Below are 17,610 nucleotides of genomic sequence, written 5' to 3' on the forward strand. Positions count from 1 at the left end.
ATATAGGTGTATATATAGGTGTATATATGTATAGTTGTCAGTGTAATATGTACACTCTGTGGGTGTCAGTGTGGTACAGTATGTATATATAGGTGTCAGTGTGATGTATGCAGTATATAGGTGTCAGTGTGACACAGTATGTATAGTATATATATGTGTCAGTGTGGTGTATATATAAGTGTCAGTGTGATGTATACAGTATATAGGTGTCAGTGTGATGTGTATAAGGGGTAATTCCAAGTTGATCGCAGCAGGAATTTTTTTAGCAGTTGGGCAAAACCATGTGCACTGCAGGGGGGGGGGGGGGGCAGATATAACATTTGCAGAGAGAGTGTCAGTGTGGTATATATGGGAGTCAGTGTGATGTGTATAGTATATAGGTGTCAGTGTGGTAAAGTATGTATATATGGGTGTCAGTTTGATGGATACAGTATATATGGGTGTCAGTGTGGTATATACAGTATATATGGTTGTCAGTGTGTTACAGTATGTATATATGAGTGTCAGTGTGATGTATACAGTATATGGGTGTCAATGTGATGTATACAGTATATAGGTGTCAGTGTGGTACAGTATGTATGTATGTATGTATGTATATATATATATATATATAGGTGTCAGTGTGGTGTATATACAGGTGTCAGTGTGATGTATACAGTATATGGGTGCCAGTGTGGTATATATAAGTGCCAGTGTGGTACAGTATATAGGTGTCGGTGTGATGTGTATAGTATATAGGTGTCAGTGAGGTACAGTATGTATATATGGGTGTCAGTGTGATGAATACAGTATATATGGGTGTCAGTGTGGAATATACACTATGTATGGTTGTCAGTGTGGTACAGTATGTATATATGAGTGTCAGTGTAATGTGTATAGTATATAGGTGTCAGTGTGATGTATACAGTATATACGTGTCAGTGTGGTGTATATATAGGTGTCAGTGTGGTACAGTATAATGGTGTCAGTGTGCTGTATACAGTATATAGGTGTCAGTGTGGTACAGAATGTATATATATATATATATATATATATATGTGTGAGTCAGTGTGGTATATATAGGTGTCAGCGTGATGTATACAGTATATCGGTGTCAGTGTGGTATATAAACGTGCCAGTGTGATGTATACAGTATACAGGTGTCAGTGTTGTATATATAGTTGTCAGTGTGATGTATAAAGTAAATAGGTGTCAGTGTGGTATATATGGGTGTCAGTGTGATGTGTATAGCATATATGGGTGTCAGTGTGGTATATATGGGTGTCAGTGTGAGGTATACAGTATATATGGGTGTTAGTGTGATGTGTACAGTATATATGGGTGTCAGTGTGATGTATACAGTATATATGGGTGTCAGTGTGATGGTATACATGGGTGTCAGTGTGATGTGTATAGTATATAGGTGTCAGTGTGGTATATATGGGTGTCAGTGTATATATACGTGGGAGTGTGGTACAGTGTACAGTATATATGGGTGTCAGTGTGATGTATACAGTATATATGGGTGTCAGTGTGGTATATATGGGTATCAGTGTGCTGTATATAGTATATAGGTGCCAGTGTGGTATATATGGGTGTCAGTGTGCTGTGTATAGTATTTAGGTGTCAATGTGGTATATATGGGTGTCCGTGTATATATAGGTGTGAGTGTGGTACAGTATACAGTATATATGGGTACCAGTGTGATACGTATAGTATATAGGTGTCAGTGCGATATATGGGTGCCAGTGTTATAATAGGATTTTAATATCTACCGGTAAATCCTTTTCTCCTAGTCCGTAGAGGATGCTGGGGACTTCAAAAGGACCATGGGGTATAGACGGGATCCACAGGAGACGTGGGCACACTATAAGACTTTGAATGGGTGTGAACTGGCTCCTCCCTCTATGCCCCTCCTCCAGACCTCAGTTATAGGAACTGTGCCCAGGGAGACGGACATTTCGAGGAAAAGGATTTTTGTTAAACTAAGGGCGAGATACATACCAGCTCACACCACAACACACCGTATAACTGGAATACCAGATAACAGTATGAACAAAAGACAGCAACAAGCTGAATATAACCGATACACAACCTTTGTGTAACCGAAAACAACAACTATCAATACAACTGCAAGTAACAGTCCGCACTAGGATGGGCGCCCAGCATCCTCTACGGACTAGGAGAAAAGGATTTACCGGTAGGTATTAAAATCCTATTTTCTCTTACGTCCTAGAGGATGCTGGGGACTCCAAAAGGACCATGGGGTCTATACCAAAGCTCCAGACCGGGCGGGAGAGTGCGGACGACTCTGCAGCACCGATTGAGCAAACATGAGGTCCTCATCAGCCAGGGTATCAAACTTGTAGAACTTAGCAAAAGTGTTTGAACCCGACCACGTAGCTGCTCGGCAAAGTTGAAGCGCCAAGACTCCTCGGGCAGCCGCCCAAGATGAGCCCACCTTTCTGGTAGAATGGGCTTTCACTGACTTCGGTAATGGCAATCCAGCCGTAGAATGAGCATGCCGAATTGTAGCACAGATCCAGCGTGCAATAGTCTGCTTGGAAGCAGGAGCCCCAATCTTGTTGGGAGCATATAGAACAAACAGAGCCTCTGTTTTCCTAAATTGAGCCGTTCTGGCAACATAGATTTTCAAAGCTCTAACAACATTGAGAGATTTTGACATAGCCAAGGCACCCGTAGACACAGGCACCACAATGGGTTGGTTTATGTGAAACGAAGAAACCACCTTCGGCAGAAATCGTTGACGAGTTCTCAATTCCGCTCTATCCTCATGGAAAATCAAATAGGGGCTCTTGTAAGACAAAGCCGCCAACTCCGACACCCGTCTTGCGGACGCCAAGGCCAAAAGCATGACCACTTTCCAAGTGAGAAATTTCAACTTAACCTTTCGCAAAAGTTCAAACCAGTGAGACATAAGAAATTGCAACACCACGTCAAGATCCCATGGAGCCACGGGCGGCACAAACGGAGGATGGATGTGCAGCACTCCCTTCACGAAAGTCTGAACCTCTGGAAGGGCAGCCAGTTCTTTTTGAAAGAAAATAGATAAAGCCAAAATCTGCATTTTTATGGAACCCAATTTTGGTCCCGCATCCACACCTGCCTGCAAAAAATGGAGGAAACTACCCAGCTGAAATTCCTCCGTAGGAGCTTTCTTGGCTTCACACCACGACACATATTTTCTCCAAATACGGTGATAATGCTTCGCCGTGACCTCCTTTCTAGCCTTAAGGAGAGTGGGGATGACTTCCCCGGGAATACCCTTTCGAGCTAGGATGTGGCGTTCAACCTCCACGCCGTCAAACGCAGCCGCGGTAAGTCTTGAAATACGCATGGCCCCTGCAGTAACAGATCTTCTCTGAGAGGAAGAGGCCAAGGATCTTCCATGAGAAATTTCTGAAGATCCGGATACCAGGCCCTCCGTGGCCAATCTGTAACTACGAGTACTGCCTGAACCCTTGCTCGTCTTATGATCCTCAACACTTTTGGAATGAGAGGAAGTGGAGGGAACACATATACCGACTGAAACACCCACGGAGTTACCAGGGCATCCACTGCACTGGCTTGAGGGTCCCTTGACCTGGAACAATACCTCGGAAGCTTCTTGTTGAGGCGAGACGCCATCATGTCTATTTGAGGAATTCCCAACGCCTTGTCACTTCTGCAAAGACCTCTTGATGAAGACCCCACTCTCCCGGATGGAGATCGTGCCTGCTAAGGAAGTCTGCTTCCCAGTTGTCCACACCAGGAAGGAAGACTGCTGACAGAGCGGTCACGTGCTTTTCCGCCCAGCGGAGGACTCTTGTGGCCTCCGCCATCGCCGCTCTGCTCTTTGTTCCGCCCTGGCGGTTTACGTACGCCACCGCTGTTACGTTGTCCGACTGAATCAGGACAGGTAGACCTTGAAGAAAGTGTTCTGCTTGCAGAAGGCCGTTGTAAATGGCCCTTAATTCCAGAACGTTTATGTGGAGACAAGTTTCCCGGCTTGACCATTTTCCCTGGAAACTTCTTCCTTGCGTGACTGCTCCCCAGCATCGGAGACTTGCATCCGTGGTCAGCAGGACCCAATCCTGTATCCCGAACCTGCGTCCCTCTAGGAGGTGAGAACTTTGAAGCCACCACAGAAGAGATATTCTGGTCCTGGAAGATAGACTTATTTTCCGGTGCATGTGCAGGTGAGACCCGGACCATTTGTCCAGCAGGTCCCACTGAAACACCTGGGCATGAAACCTGCCAAACGGAATGGCTTCGTAAGCCGCAACCATCTTCCCGAGCACTTGCGTGCAATGATGAATCGACACTCTTGCCGGATTCAGAATTTCCTTGACCATGCATTGGATTTCCAGAGCTTTTTCCGCTGGAAGAAACACCCTCTGTAGTTCCGTGTCCAAGATCATGCCCAAGAAAGGCAGTCGAGTTGTTGGAATCAACTGTGACTTTGGCAAGTTTAGAATCCAACCATGATGATGCAGAACCGTCAGGGAGAGTTCCACGTTTCTTAGCAACTGCTCCTTTGATCTCGCCTTTATCAGGAGATCATCCAAGTACGGGATAATTGTGACACCCTGCTTGCGTAGGAGTACCATCATTTCCGCCATCACTTTTGTGAAGACCCTCGGGCCCGTGGAAAGACCAAACGGCAACGTCTGAAATTGGTAATGACAAACCTGCACCGCAAACCTCAGGAAAGCTTGATGTGGAGGATATATAGGGACATGTAAGTAGGCATCTTTTATGTCGACTGACGCCATAAAATCCCCCCCTTCTAGACTGGAGATCACTGCTCGAAAAGATTCCATCTTGGACTTGAAAGTTTTCAAATACAGATTGAGGGATATTAGGTTCAGGATCGGTCTGACTGAGCCGTCCGGCTTTGGTACGACAAAGAGGCTCGAATAAAACCCTTCTCCCCGTTGAGACAGGGGTACTGTGACAATGACACGCTGTTGACACAGCTTTTGTATCGCAGCACTCACTACTTCCCTTTCTGGGATAGAAACTTGCAAGGCTGATTTGAAAAATTGGTGGGGGGGCATCTCCTGAAACTCTAGTTTGTACCCTTGGGACACTATGTCTAACACCCAAGGATCTAGGCCAGAGTGAAACCAGACCTGACTGAAGACTCGGAGACGCGCCCCCACCGGTACGGACTCCCGTAGGGGAGCCCCAGTGTCATGCGGTGGACTTGGCAGAGGCCGGGGAGGACTTCCGGTCCTGGGAGCCTGGCACTGCAGGCGATCTCTTTCCCCTACCTCTACCTTTAGAGGCAAGGAAGGACGATCGTCTTCCTTTTTTGAATTTATTAGGGTATAATGATAATGGGGCGCCTTTTTCTGTTGTGCTGGGACATAAGGAAGAAAGGATGACTTACCCGCTGTAGCGGTAGACACCAGGTCAGCGAGGCCATCACCAAACAAGACACTACCTTTATATGGGAGAGCTTCCATAGCTTTCTTGGAGTCGGCATCAGCATTGCATTGATGAATCCACAGCGCTCTCCTGGCCGAGACTGCCATGGCATTGGCCCTTGATCCCAAGAGGCCAATATCCCTCGCCGCATCCTTTAGGTAAGCTGCAGCGTCTCTGATATAACTGAGAGTCAAAAGAATGCTATCCCTATCCAAGGTATCCATATCAGATGCCAAATTATCAGCCCACTTAGCAATAGCACTACTCACCCATGCCGACGCCACGGCAGGTCTGAGGAGTGCACCCGTAGTGACATAAATGGCCTTTAATGGCGTTTCCTGCTTACGATCCGCAGGGCCCTTGAGGGCAGCAGTGTCAGGAGACGGAAGCGCCACCTTCTTGGACAGCTGTGACAGAGCCTTGTCCACATTGGGAGACGACTCCCATTTCTCCCTGTCGTCAGAGGGCCATAAAAATTCTCTTGTGAATCTGCCACCTTTTATCAGGCGATTCCCAAGCCTTTTCACAAAGAGCGTTCAGTTCATGAGAGGGGGGAAACGTCACCTCAGGTTTCTTTCCCTTATACAAATAAACCCTTGTATCTGGAACCGGAGGTTCCTCAGAAATATGTAAAAATAAGAATTTACTTACCGATAATTCTATTTCTCATAGTCCGTAGTGGATGCTGGGGACTCCGTAAGGACCATGGGGAATAGCGGCTCCGCAGGAGACTGGGCACATCTAAAGAAAGCTTTAGGACTATCTGGTGTGCACTGGCTCCTCCCCCTATGACCCTCCTCCAAGCCTCCGTTAGGATACTGTGCCCGGACGAGCGTACACAATAAGGAAGGATTTTGAATCCCGGGTAAGACTCATACCAGCCACACCAATCACACCGTATAACCTGTGATCTGAACCCAGTTAACAGCATGATAACAGAGGAGCCTCTGAAAGATGGCTCACAACAATAATAACCCGATTTTTGTAACAATAACTATGTACAAGTATTGCAGACAATCCGCACTTGGGATGGGCGCCCAGCATCCACTACGGACTATGAAAAATAGAATTATCGGTAAGTAAATTCTTATTTTCTCTAACGTCCTAAGTGGATGCTGGGGACTCCGTAAGGACCATGGGGATTATACCAAAGCTCCCAAACGGGCGGGAGAGTGCGGATGACTCTGCAGCACCAAATGAGAGAACTCCAGGTCCTCCTCAGCCAGGATATCAATTTTGTAGAATTTTACAAACGTATTTGCTCCTGACCAAGTAGCTGCTCGGCAAAGTTGTAAAGCCGAGACCCCTCAGGCAGCCGCCCAAGATGAGCCCACCTTCCTTGTGGAGTGGGCATTTACAGATTTTTGGCTGTGGCAGGCCTGCCACAGAATGTGCAAGCTGAATTGTACTACAAATCCAACGAGCAATAGTCTGCTTAGAAGCAGGAGCACCCAGCTTGTTGGGTGCACACAGGATAAACAGCGAGTCAGATTTCCTGACTCCAGCCGTCCTGGAAACATATATTTTCAGGGCACTGACAACGTCTAGCAACTTGTAGGCCTCCAAGTCCCTAGTAGCCGCAGGCACCACCAATAGGTTGGTTCAGGTGAGACGCTGAAACCACCTTGGGGAGAAACTGAGGACGAGTCCTCAATTCCGCCCTGTCCGAATGGAAAATCAGATAAGGGCTTTTTCAGGATAAAGCCGCCAATTCTGACACGCGCCTGGCCCAGGCCAGGGCCAACAGCATGACCACTTTCCATGTGAGATATTTTAACTCCACAGATTTAAGTGGTTCAAACCAATGTGACTTTTGGAACCCAAAACTACATTGAGATCCCAAAGTGCCACTGGAGGCACAAAAGGAGGCTGTATATGCAGTACCCCTTTTACAAACGTCTGAACTTCAGGGACTGAAGCTAGTTCTTTTTGGAAGAAAATTGACAGGGCCGAAATTTGAACCTTAATGGACCCCAATTTCAGGCCCATAGATACTCCTGTTTGCAGGAAATGTAGGAATCGACCCAGTTGAATTTCCTCCGTCGGGCCTTACTGGCCTCGCACCACGCAACATATTTTCGCCAATTGCAGTGATAATGTTTTTGCGGTTACATCCTTCCTGGCTTTGATCAGGATAGGGATGACTTCATCCGGAATGCCTTTTTTCCTTCAGGATCCGGCGTTCAACCGCCATGCCGTCAAACGCAGCCGCGGTAAGTCTTGGAACAGACAGGGTCCTTGCTGGAGCAGGTCCCTTCTTAGAGGTAGAGGCCACGGATCCTCCGTGAGCATCTCTTGAAGTTCCGGTTACCAAGCCCTTCTTGGCCAATCCGGAACCACGAATATAGTGCTTACTCCTCTCCATCTTATCAATCTCAGTACCTTGGGTATGAGAGGCAGAGGAGGGAACACATACCCTGACTGGTACACCCACGGTGTTACCAGAGCGTCTACAGCTTATTGCCTGAGGGTCCCTGGACCTGGCGCAATACCTGTCGAGTTTTTAATCATGTGGAAGACTTCTGGGTGAAGTCCCCACTCTCCCGGGTGGAGGTCGTGCTGAGGAAGTCTGCTTCCCAGTTGTCCACTCCCGGAATGAATACTGCTGACAGTGCTATCACATGATTTTCCGCCCAGCGAAGAATCCTTGCAGCTTCTGCCATTGCCCTCCTGCTTCTTGTGCCACCCTGTCTGTTTACGTGGGTGACTGCTGTGATGTTGTCCGACTGGATCAACACCGGCTGACCTTGAAGCAGAGGTCTTGCTAAGCTTAGAGCATTGTAAATGTCCCTTAGCTTCAGGATATTTATGTGAAGTGATGTCTCCAGGCTTGACCATAAGCCCTGGATATTCCTTCCCTGTGTGACTGCTCCCCAGCCTCGCAGGCTGGCATCCGTGGTCACCAGGACCCAGTCCTGAATGCCTAATCTGCGGCCCTCTAGAAGATGAGCACTCTGCAACCACCACAGGAGGGACACCCTTGTCCTTGGTGACAGGGTTATCCGCTGATGCATCTGAAGATGCGATCCGGACCATTTGTCCAGCAGGTCCCACTGGAAAGTTCTTGCGTGGAATCTGCCGAATGGGATTGCTTCGTAGGAAGCCACCATTTTACCCAGAACCCTTGTGCATTGATGCACTGAGACTTGGCTCGGTTTTAGGAGGTTCCTGACTAGCTCGGATAACTCCCTGGCTTTCTCCTCCGGGAGAAACACCTTTTTCTGGACTGTGTCCAGGATCATCCCTAGGAACAGAAGACACGTCGTCGGAACCAGGTGCGATTTTGGAATATTGAGAATCCAATCGTGCTGCCGCAACACTACCTGAGATAGTGCTACACCGACCTCCAACTGTTCCCTGGATCTTACCCTTATCAGGGAATTGTCCAAGGAAGGGATAACTAAAATTCACTTCCTTCGAAGGAATATCATCATTTCGGCCATTACCTTGGTAAAGACCCGGGGTGCCGTGTACCATCCATACGGCAGCGTCTGAACTGATAGTGACAGTTCTGTACCATAAACCTGAGGTACCCTTGGTGAGAAGGGTAAATTTTGACATGAAGGTAAGCATCCTTGATGTCCCGAGACATCATGTAGTCCCCTTCTTCCAGGTTCGCAATCACTGCTCTGAGTGACTCAATCTTGAATTTGAACCTCTGTACGTAAGTGTTCAAAGATTTTAGATTTAGAATCGGTCTCACCGAGCCGTCCGGCTTCGGTACCACAACAGTGTGGAATAATACCCCGTTCCCTGTTGCAGGAGGGGTATCTTGATTATCACCTGCTGGGAATACAGCTTGTGAATGGCTTCCAAAACTGTCTCCCTGTCAGAAGGAGACATCGGTAAAGCCGACTTTAGGAAACGGCGAGGGGGAGACGTCTCGAATTCTAATTTGTACCCCTGAGATATCACCTGAAGGATCCAGGGGTCTACTTGCGAGTGAGCCCACTGCGCGCTGAAATTCATTGAGACGGGCCCCCCACCGTGCCTGATTCTGCTTGTAAAACCCCAGCGTATACTGAGGGCTTGGCAGAGGCGGGAGAGGGTTTCTGTTCCTGGGAACTGGCTGATTTCTGCAGCCTTTTTCCTCTCCCTCTGTCACGGGGCAGAAATGAGGAACCTTTTGCCCGCTTGTCCACGAAAAGACTGCGCCTGATAATACGGCGTCTTCTCATGTTGAGAGGCGACCTGGGGTACAAACGTGGAATTCCCAGCTGTTGCCGTGGCCACCAGGTCTGAAAGACCGACCCCAAATAACTCCTCCCTTAATAAAGCAATACTTCCAAATGCCGTTTGGAATACGCATCACCTGACCACTGACGTGTCCATAACCCTCTACTGGTAGAAATGGACAACGCGCTTAGACTTGATGCCAGTCGGCAAATATTCCGCTGTGCATCACGCATATATAAAAATTCATCTTTTAAATGCTCTATAGGCAAAAATATACTGTACCTATCTAGGGTATCAATATTTTCAGTCAGGGAATCCGACCACGCCAACCCAGCACTGCACATCCAGGCTGAGGCGATTGCTGGTCGCAGTATAACACCAGTATGTGTGTAAATACCTTTTAGGATACCCTCCTGCTTTCTATCAGCAGGATCCTTAAGGGCGGCCATCTCAGGCGAAGGTAGAGCCCTTACAAGCGTGTGAGCGCTTTATCCCCCCTAGGGGGTGTTTCCCAACGCACCCTAACCTCTGGCGGGAAAGGATATAATGCCAATAACATTTTTATCAGTTGTTATCGGGGGAAACCCACGCATCATCACACACCTCATTTAATTTCTCAGATTCAGGAAAACTACAGGTAGTTTTTCCTCACCGAACATAATACCCCTTTTTTTGGTGGTACTCGTATTATCAGAAATGTGTAAAACATTTTTCATTGCCTCAATCATGTAACGTGTGGCCCTACTGGAAGTCACATTCGTCTCTTCACCGTCGACACTGGAGTCAGTATCCGTGTCGGCGTCTATATCTGCCATCTGAGGTAACGGGCGCTTTAGAGCCCCTGACGGCCTATGAGACGTCTGGACAGGCACAAGCTGAGTAGCCGGCTGTCTCATGTCAACCACTGTCTTTTATACAGAGCTGACACTGTCACGTAATTCCTTCCAACAGTTCATCCACTCAGGTGTCGACCCCCTAGGGGGTGACATCACTATTACAGGCAATCTGCTCCGTCTCCACATCATTTTTCTCCTCATACATGTCGACACAAAAGTACCGACATACAGCACACACACAGGGAATGCTCTGATAGAGGACAGGACCCCACTAGCCCTTTGGGGAGACAGAGGGAGAGTTTGCCAGCACACACCAGAGCGCTATATATATACAGGGATAACCTTATATAAGTGTTTTTCCCCTTATAGCTGCTGTATAGTTAATACTGCGCCCAATTAGTGCCCCCCTCTCTTTTTTTTAACCCTTTCTGTAGTGTAGTGACTGCAGGGGAGAGACAGGGAGCTTCCCTCCAACGGAGCTGTGAGGGAAAATGACGCCAGTGTGCTGAGGAGATAGGCTCCGCCCCTTTTTCGCGGACTTTTCTCCTGCTTTTTTATGGATTCTGGCAGGGGTTAAATGCATCCATATAGCCCAGGAGCTATATGTGATGCATTTTTTTGCCATCCAAGGTGTTTTTATTGCGTCTCAGGGCGCCCCCCCCCAGCGCCCTGCACCCTCAGTGACCGAAGTGTGAAGTGTGCTGAGAGCAATGGCGCACAGCTGCAGTGCTGTGCGCTACCTTGTTGAAGACAGGACGTCTTCTGCCGCCGATTTTCCGGACCTCTTCTGCCTTCTGGCTCTGTAAGGGGGCCGGCGGCGCGGCTCTGGGACCCATCCAAGCTGGGCCTGTGATCGTCCCTCTGGAGCTAATGTCCAGTAGCCTAAGAAGCCCAATCCACTCTGCACGCAGGTGAGTTCGCTTCTTCTCCCCTTAGTCCCTCGATGCAGTGATCCTGTTGCCAGCAGGACTCACTGAAAATAAAAAACCTAATCTAAAACTTTCACTAAGAAGCTCAGGAGAGCCCCTAGTGTGCACCCTTCTCGTTCGGGCACAGAGATCTAACTGAGGCTTGGAGGAGGGTCATAGGGGGAGGAGCCAGTGCACACCAGATAGTCCTAAAGCTTTCTTTAGATGTGCCCAGTCTCCTGCGGAGCCGCTATTCCCCATGGTCCTTACGGAGTCCCCAGCATCCACTTAGGACGTTAGAGAAACATCTTTAATAGCCACAATCATGTACTGAATACTCTTAACCAATTTTGGATGTAAACTGGCCTCACTATAGTCGACACTGGAGTCAGAGTCCGTGTCGGTATCCGTATCCGCTATTTGGGTAAATGAACGCTTTTGTGACCTTGAGAGGGCCTGTACCTGAGACAAGCCATCCTCCATGGATTTCCTCCACGTTTGTGTCAGATTTATCCAGCCTTTTAGTCAATAACGCCACATTAGCATTCAATGTACTCAACATATTCACCCAATCAGCAGTCGGCGGTGCCGACAGAGTCACTCCCAAATCCTTCTCTGCGCCCCCAGCAACTTCCTCCGGGGAGGAGCACTCAGCCTCAGACATGTCGACACACCGTACCGACACGCACACACACACGCACACACACACACACACACACACACACACACACACACACACACACACACACACACACACACACACACACACACACACACACACACACACACACTGGCTATAGGGGACAGACCCACAGGGAAGCCTGTTAGAGAAACACAGAGGGAGTTTACCAGCTCACACCCCAGCGCCCATATAATACTGTAAAATAATATATGATGTCTGCGCTGTTATAATAGCACCAAATCACTGTGCCCCCCTCCCCCCCGTTTTGCTCCCTGTTACTTGATCAGGAGAGTGGAGGATCCGGGCCAGCGTCTCTGCAGTCTGTGAAGAGAGAAAATGGCGCTGGTAAGCTGTGAGGGCTAAGCCACGCCCCCATCTCGGCGCGCTGTAGTCCCGCTCAGTTTTGAATGTTTATACTGACGGGGGCTTATATTTAGTGCCTAGGCACTTATAATATATCTCCTTAGCCAGTGTGAACTTCAGTAACATGCTGCCCAGTGCGCCCCCCCTGCGCCCTGCACCCTGCAAGTGCCGTTGGAAGTATGTGTGGGAGCATGGTACGTAGCGCGACCGCTGCGCTGTACCTCGTTACTGAAGTCTTCTGCCGTCACTGAAGTCTTCTGTTCTTCTAAATACTCACCCGGCTTCTTTCTTCTGGCTTCTGTGAGGGGTTGACGGCGCGGCTCCGGGAACAAGCAGCTAGGCGCAGCAAGTGATCGAACCCTCTGTAGCTAATGGTGTCCAGTAGCCTAAGAAGCAGAGCCTTTAACTAAGAAGTAGTAAGGCCCTCATTCCGAGTTGTTCGCTCGTTGTTTTTTTTCGCTATGGAGCGATTAGTTGCAAACTGCGCATGCGCAATGTTCGCAGTGCGCCTGCACCAAGTAAATTTGCACAAAAGTTTGGTATTTTACTCACGGCGTAACAAGGTTTTTTCATTGTTGAAGTGATCGTAGTGTGATTGACAGGAAGTGGGTGTTTCTGGGCGGAAACTGACCGTTTTGTGGGAGTGTGCGGAAAAACGCAGGCGTTTCAGAGAAAAACGCAGGAGTGTCTGGAGAAACGGGGGAGTGGCTGGGCGAACGCTGGGTGTGTTTGTGACGTCAAACCAGGAACGAAAAGGACTGAACTGATCGCAGTGTAGGAGTAAGTCTCGAGCTACTCAGAAACTGCTAAGAAATTTCTATTCGCAATTCTGCTAATCTTTCGTTCGCACGTCTGCAAAGCGAAGATTCACTCCCAGTAGGCGGCGGCTTAGCGTGTGCAATGCTGCTAAAAGCAGCTAACGAGCGAACAACTCGGAATGAGGGCCTAGGTCTGCTTCTCTCCCCTCACTCCCACGATGCAGGGAGCCTGTAGCCAGCAGGTCTCCCTGAAAATAAAAAACCTAACAAAGTATTTTCAGAGAAACTCAGGAGAGCTCCCCTAGTGTGTGTCCAGTCTCTCTGGGCACAGAATCTAACTGAGGTCTGGAGGAGGGGCATAGAGGGAGGAGCCAGTTCACACCCATTCAAAGTCTTATAGTGTGCCCATGTCTCCTGCGGATCCCGTCTATACCCCATGGTCCTTTTTGAGTCCCCAGCATCCTCTAGGACGTAAGAGAAATATAGGTGTCAATGTGATGTGTATAGTATATAGGTGTCAGTGTGATGTATACAGTATATATGGGTGCCAATGTGATGTGTATAGTATATAGGTGTCAGTGTGATGTATACAGTATATATGGGTGTCAGTGTGGTGTGTATAGTATATAGGTGTCAGTGTGATGTATACAGTGTATATGGGTGTCAGTGTGGTATATATGGGTATCAGTGTGATGTGTATAGTATATAGGTGTGAGTGTGGTATATATGGGTGTCAGTGTATATATAGGTGTGAGTGTGTTACAGTATACAGTATATTTGGGTGTCAGTGTGATGTATACAGTATATAGGTGTCAGTGTGATGTATACAGTATATATATAGTGTCAGTGTGGTATATATGGGTGTCAGTGTATATATAGGTGGGAGTGTGGTACAGTGTACAGTATATATGGGTGTCAGTGTGATGTATACAGTATATATAGGTGTCAGTGTGGTGTATATATGGGTATCAGTGTGATGTGTATAGTATATAGGTGTCAATGTGGTATATATGGGTGTCTGTGTATATATAGGCGTGAGTGTGGTAAAGTATACAGTATATATGGGTGCCAGAGTGATGTGTATAGTATATAGGTGTCAGTGCGATATATGGGTGCCAGTGTTATATATAGGTGTCAATGTGATGTGTATAGTATATAGGTGCCAGTGTGGTGTATATGGGTGTCAGTGTGATGTGTATAGTATATAGGTGTCAATGTGGTATATATGGGTGTCAGTGTATATATAGATGTGAGTGTGGTACAGTATACAGTATATATGGGTGCCAGTGTGATACGTATAGTATATAGGTGTCAGTGCGATATATGAGTGCCAGTGTTATATATAGGTGTCAATGTGATGTGTATACTATATAGGTGTCAGTGTGATGTATACACTAGATATGGGTGTCAATGTGATGTGTATAGTATATAGGTGTCAGTGTGATGTATACAGTATATATGGGTGTCAGTGCGATGTGTATAATATATAGGTGTCAGTGTGATGTATACAGTATATGGCTGTCAATGTGATGTGTATAGTATATAGGTGTCAGTGTGATGTATACAGTGTATATGGGTGTCAGTGTAGTATATATGGGTGTCAATGTGGTATATATGGGTATCAGTGTGATGTGTATAGTATATAGGTGTGAGTGTGGTATATATGGGTGTCAGTGTGGTATATATGGGTGTCAGTGTATATATAGGTGTGAGTGTGGTACAGTACACAGTATATATGGGTGTCAGTGTGAAGTGTATAGTATATATATGGGTGTCAGTGTGGTATATATGGGTGTCAGTGTGAGGTATACAGTATATATGGGTGTCAATGTGATGTTTATAGTATATAGGTGTCAGTTTGATGTATACAGTATATATGGGTGTCAGTGTGATGTGTGTAGTATATAGCTGTCAGTGTGATGTATACAGTGTACATGGGTGTCAGTGTAGTATAGATGGGTGTCAGTGTGGTATATATGGGTATCAGTGTGATGTGTATAGTATATAGGTGTCAGTGTGGTATATATGGGTGTCAGTGTGATGTGTATAGTATATAGGTGTCAGTGTAGCATATATGGGTGTCAGTGTGATGTATACAGTATATATGGGTGTCAGTGTGATATATATATGGGCGTCAGTGGTATATATAGGTGTCAGTGTGATGTGTATAGTATATAGATGGCATTGTGGTATATTTGGGTGTCAGTGTGATGTATACAGTATATATAGGTGTTAGTGTGATGTGTATAGTATATAGGTATCAGTGTGGTATATATGGGTGTCAGTGTGATGTGTTTAGTATATAGGTGTGTGTGGTATATATGGGTGTCAGTGTGGTATATATACAGTAGGTGTGAGTGTGGTATATATGGGTGTCAGTGTGGTATCTATCTATCTATCTATCTATGTGATGTATAAAGTATATATGGGTGTAAGTGTGGTACAGTATACAGTATATGGGTGTGAGTGTGGTATACATGGGTGTCAGTGTGGTATATATATGTGTCAGTGTGATGTATATAGTATATATGGGTGTGAGTGGTACAGTATACAGTATATGGGTGGGAGTGTGGTATATATGGGTGTCAGTGTGATGTGTATAGTATATAGGTGTCAGTGTGATATGTACACACACAGTACGTGTGAGTGTGGTACAGTATATATAGGTGTCAGCGTGATATATATGCATGTCAGTGTGATGTGTATAGCATATAGGTATCAGTGTGGTATATATGGGCGTCAGTGTGGTGCAGTATGTATATATGGGTGTCAGTGTGATGTTTACTGTATATATAGGTGTTATTGTGGTATATATGGGTGTCATTGTGATAGATATATATATATATATATGTCAGTGTGATGTATGAAGTATATTAGTGTCAGTGTGGTATATATGGGTGTCAGTACAGTATGTATACAGTATAAATAGGTGTCAGTGTGGTATATATGGGTGTCAGTGAGGTACAGTATGTGTATATGTGATATATACAGTATATAGGTGTCAGTGTGGTATATATGGGTTCCAAAGTGACGTGTACAGTATATATGGGAGTCAGTGTGGTACAGTATGCATATATGTGATGTATACCATATATAGGTGTCAGTGTGGTACAGTATGTGTATATGTGATGTATACAGTATATATGGGCGTCAGTGTGGTACAGGATGTGTATATGTGATGTATACAGTATATAGGTGTCAGCGAGGTACAGCATGTGTATATGTGATGTATACAGTCTATATGGGTGTCAGTGTGGTACTGTATGTGTATAGGTGATGTATACAGTATATAGATGTCAGTGTGGTACAGTATGTGTATATGTGATGTATACAGCATATAGGTGTCAGTGTGGTACATTATGTGTATATGTGATGTATACAGTATATAGGCATCAGTGTGGTACAGTATGTATATATGTGATGTATACAGTATATAGGCGTCAGTGAGTTACAGTATGTGTATTTGTGATGTATACCGTATATAGGTGTCAGTGTGGTATATATGGGTGCCAAAGTGATGTGTACAGTATATATGGGTGTCAGTGAGGTCCAGTAAGTATGTGTATATGTAATGTATACAGTATATGGGTGTCAGTGAGGTCCAGTATGTGTATATGTGATGTATACAGTATATATGGGTGTCAGTGAGGTACTGTATGTGTATATGTGATGTGTACAGTATATATGGGTGTCAGTGAGGTCCAGTATGTGTATAGGTGATGTATACAGTATATAGGTGTCACTGTGGTATATTTGGGTGTCAGCGTGATGTGTACAGTATATATGGGTGTCAGTTTGGTACAGTATGCGTATATGTGATTAATACAGTATATAGGTGTCAGTGTGGTACAGTATATGTATATGTGATATAAACAGTATATATGGGTGTGAGTGTGGTACAGTATGTGTATATGTGATGTATACGGTATATAGGTGTCAGCGAGGTACAGTACGTGTATATGTGATGTATACAGTATATAGGTGTCAGTGTGGTACAGTATGTGTATACGTGATGTATACAGTATATAGGTGTGTGTGGTACGGTATGTGTATATGTGATGTAAACAGTATATATGGGTGTCAGTGTGGTACCGTATGTGTATATGGGATGTATACAGTATATAGGCGTCAGTGTGGTACAGTATGTGTATATGTGATGTATACAGTATATAGGTGTCAGTGAGGTACAGTATGTGTATACGTGATGTATACAGTGTATAGGTGTCAATGTGGCACATTATGTGTATATGTGATTTATACAATAAATAGGTGTCAGTGTGGTACAGTATGTGTATATGTGATGTATACAGTATATATGGGTGTCAGTGTGGTACAGTATGTGTATATGTGATGTATACAGTATATAGGTGTCAGTGTGGTACAGTATGTGTATATGTGATGTATACAGTATATAGGCGTCAGTAAGGTACAGTATGTGTATATGTGATGTATACAGTATATAGGTCTCAGTGTGG

This window comes from Pseudophryne corroboree, chromosome 6, assembly GCF_028390025.1.
Source record: "Pseudophryne corroboree isolate aPseCor3 chromosome 6, aPseCor3.hap2, whole genome shotgun sequence".
Taxonomy (NCBI): domain Eukaryota; kingdom Metazoa; phylum Chordata; class Amphibia; order Anura; family Myobatrachidae; genus Pseudophryne; species Pseudophryne corroboree.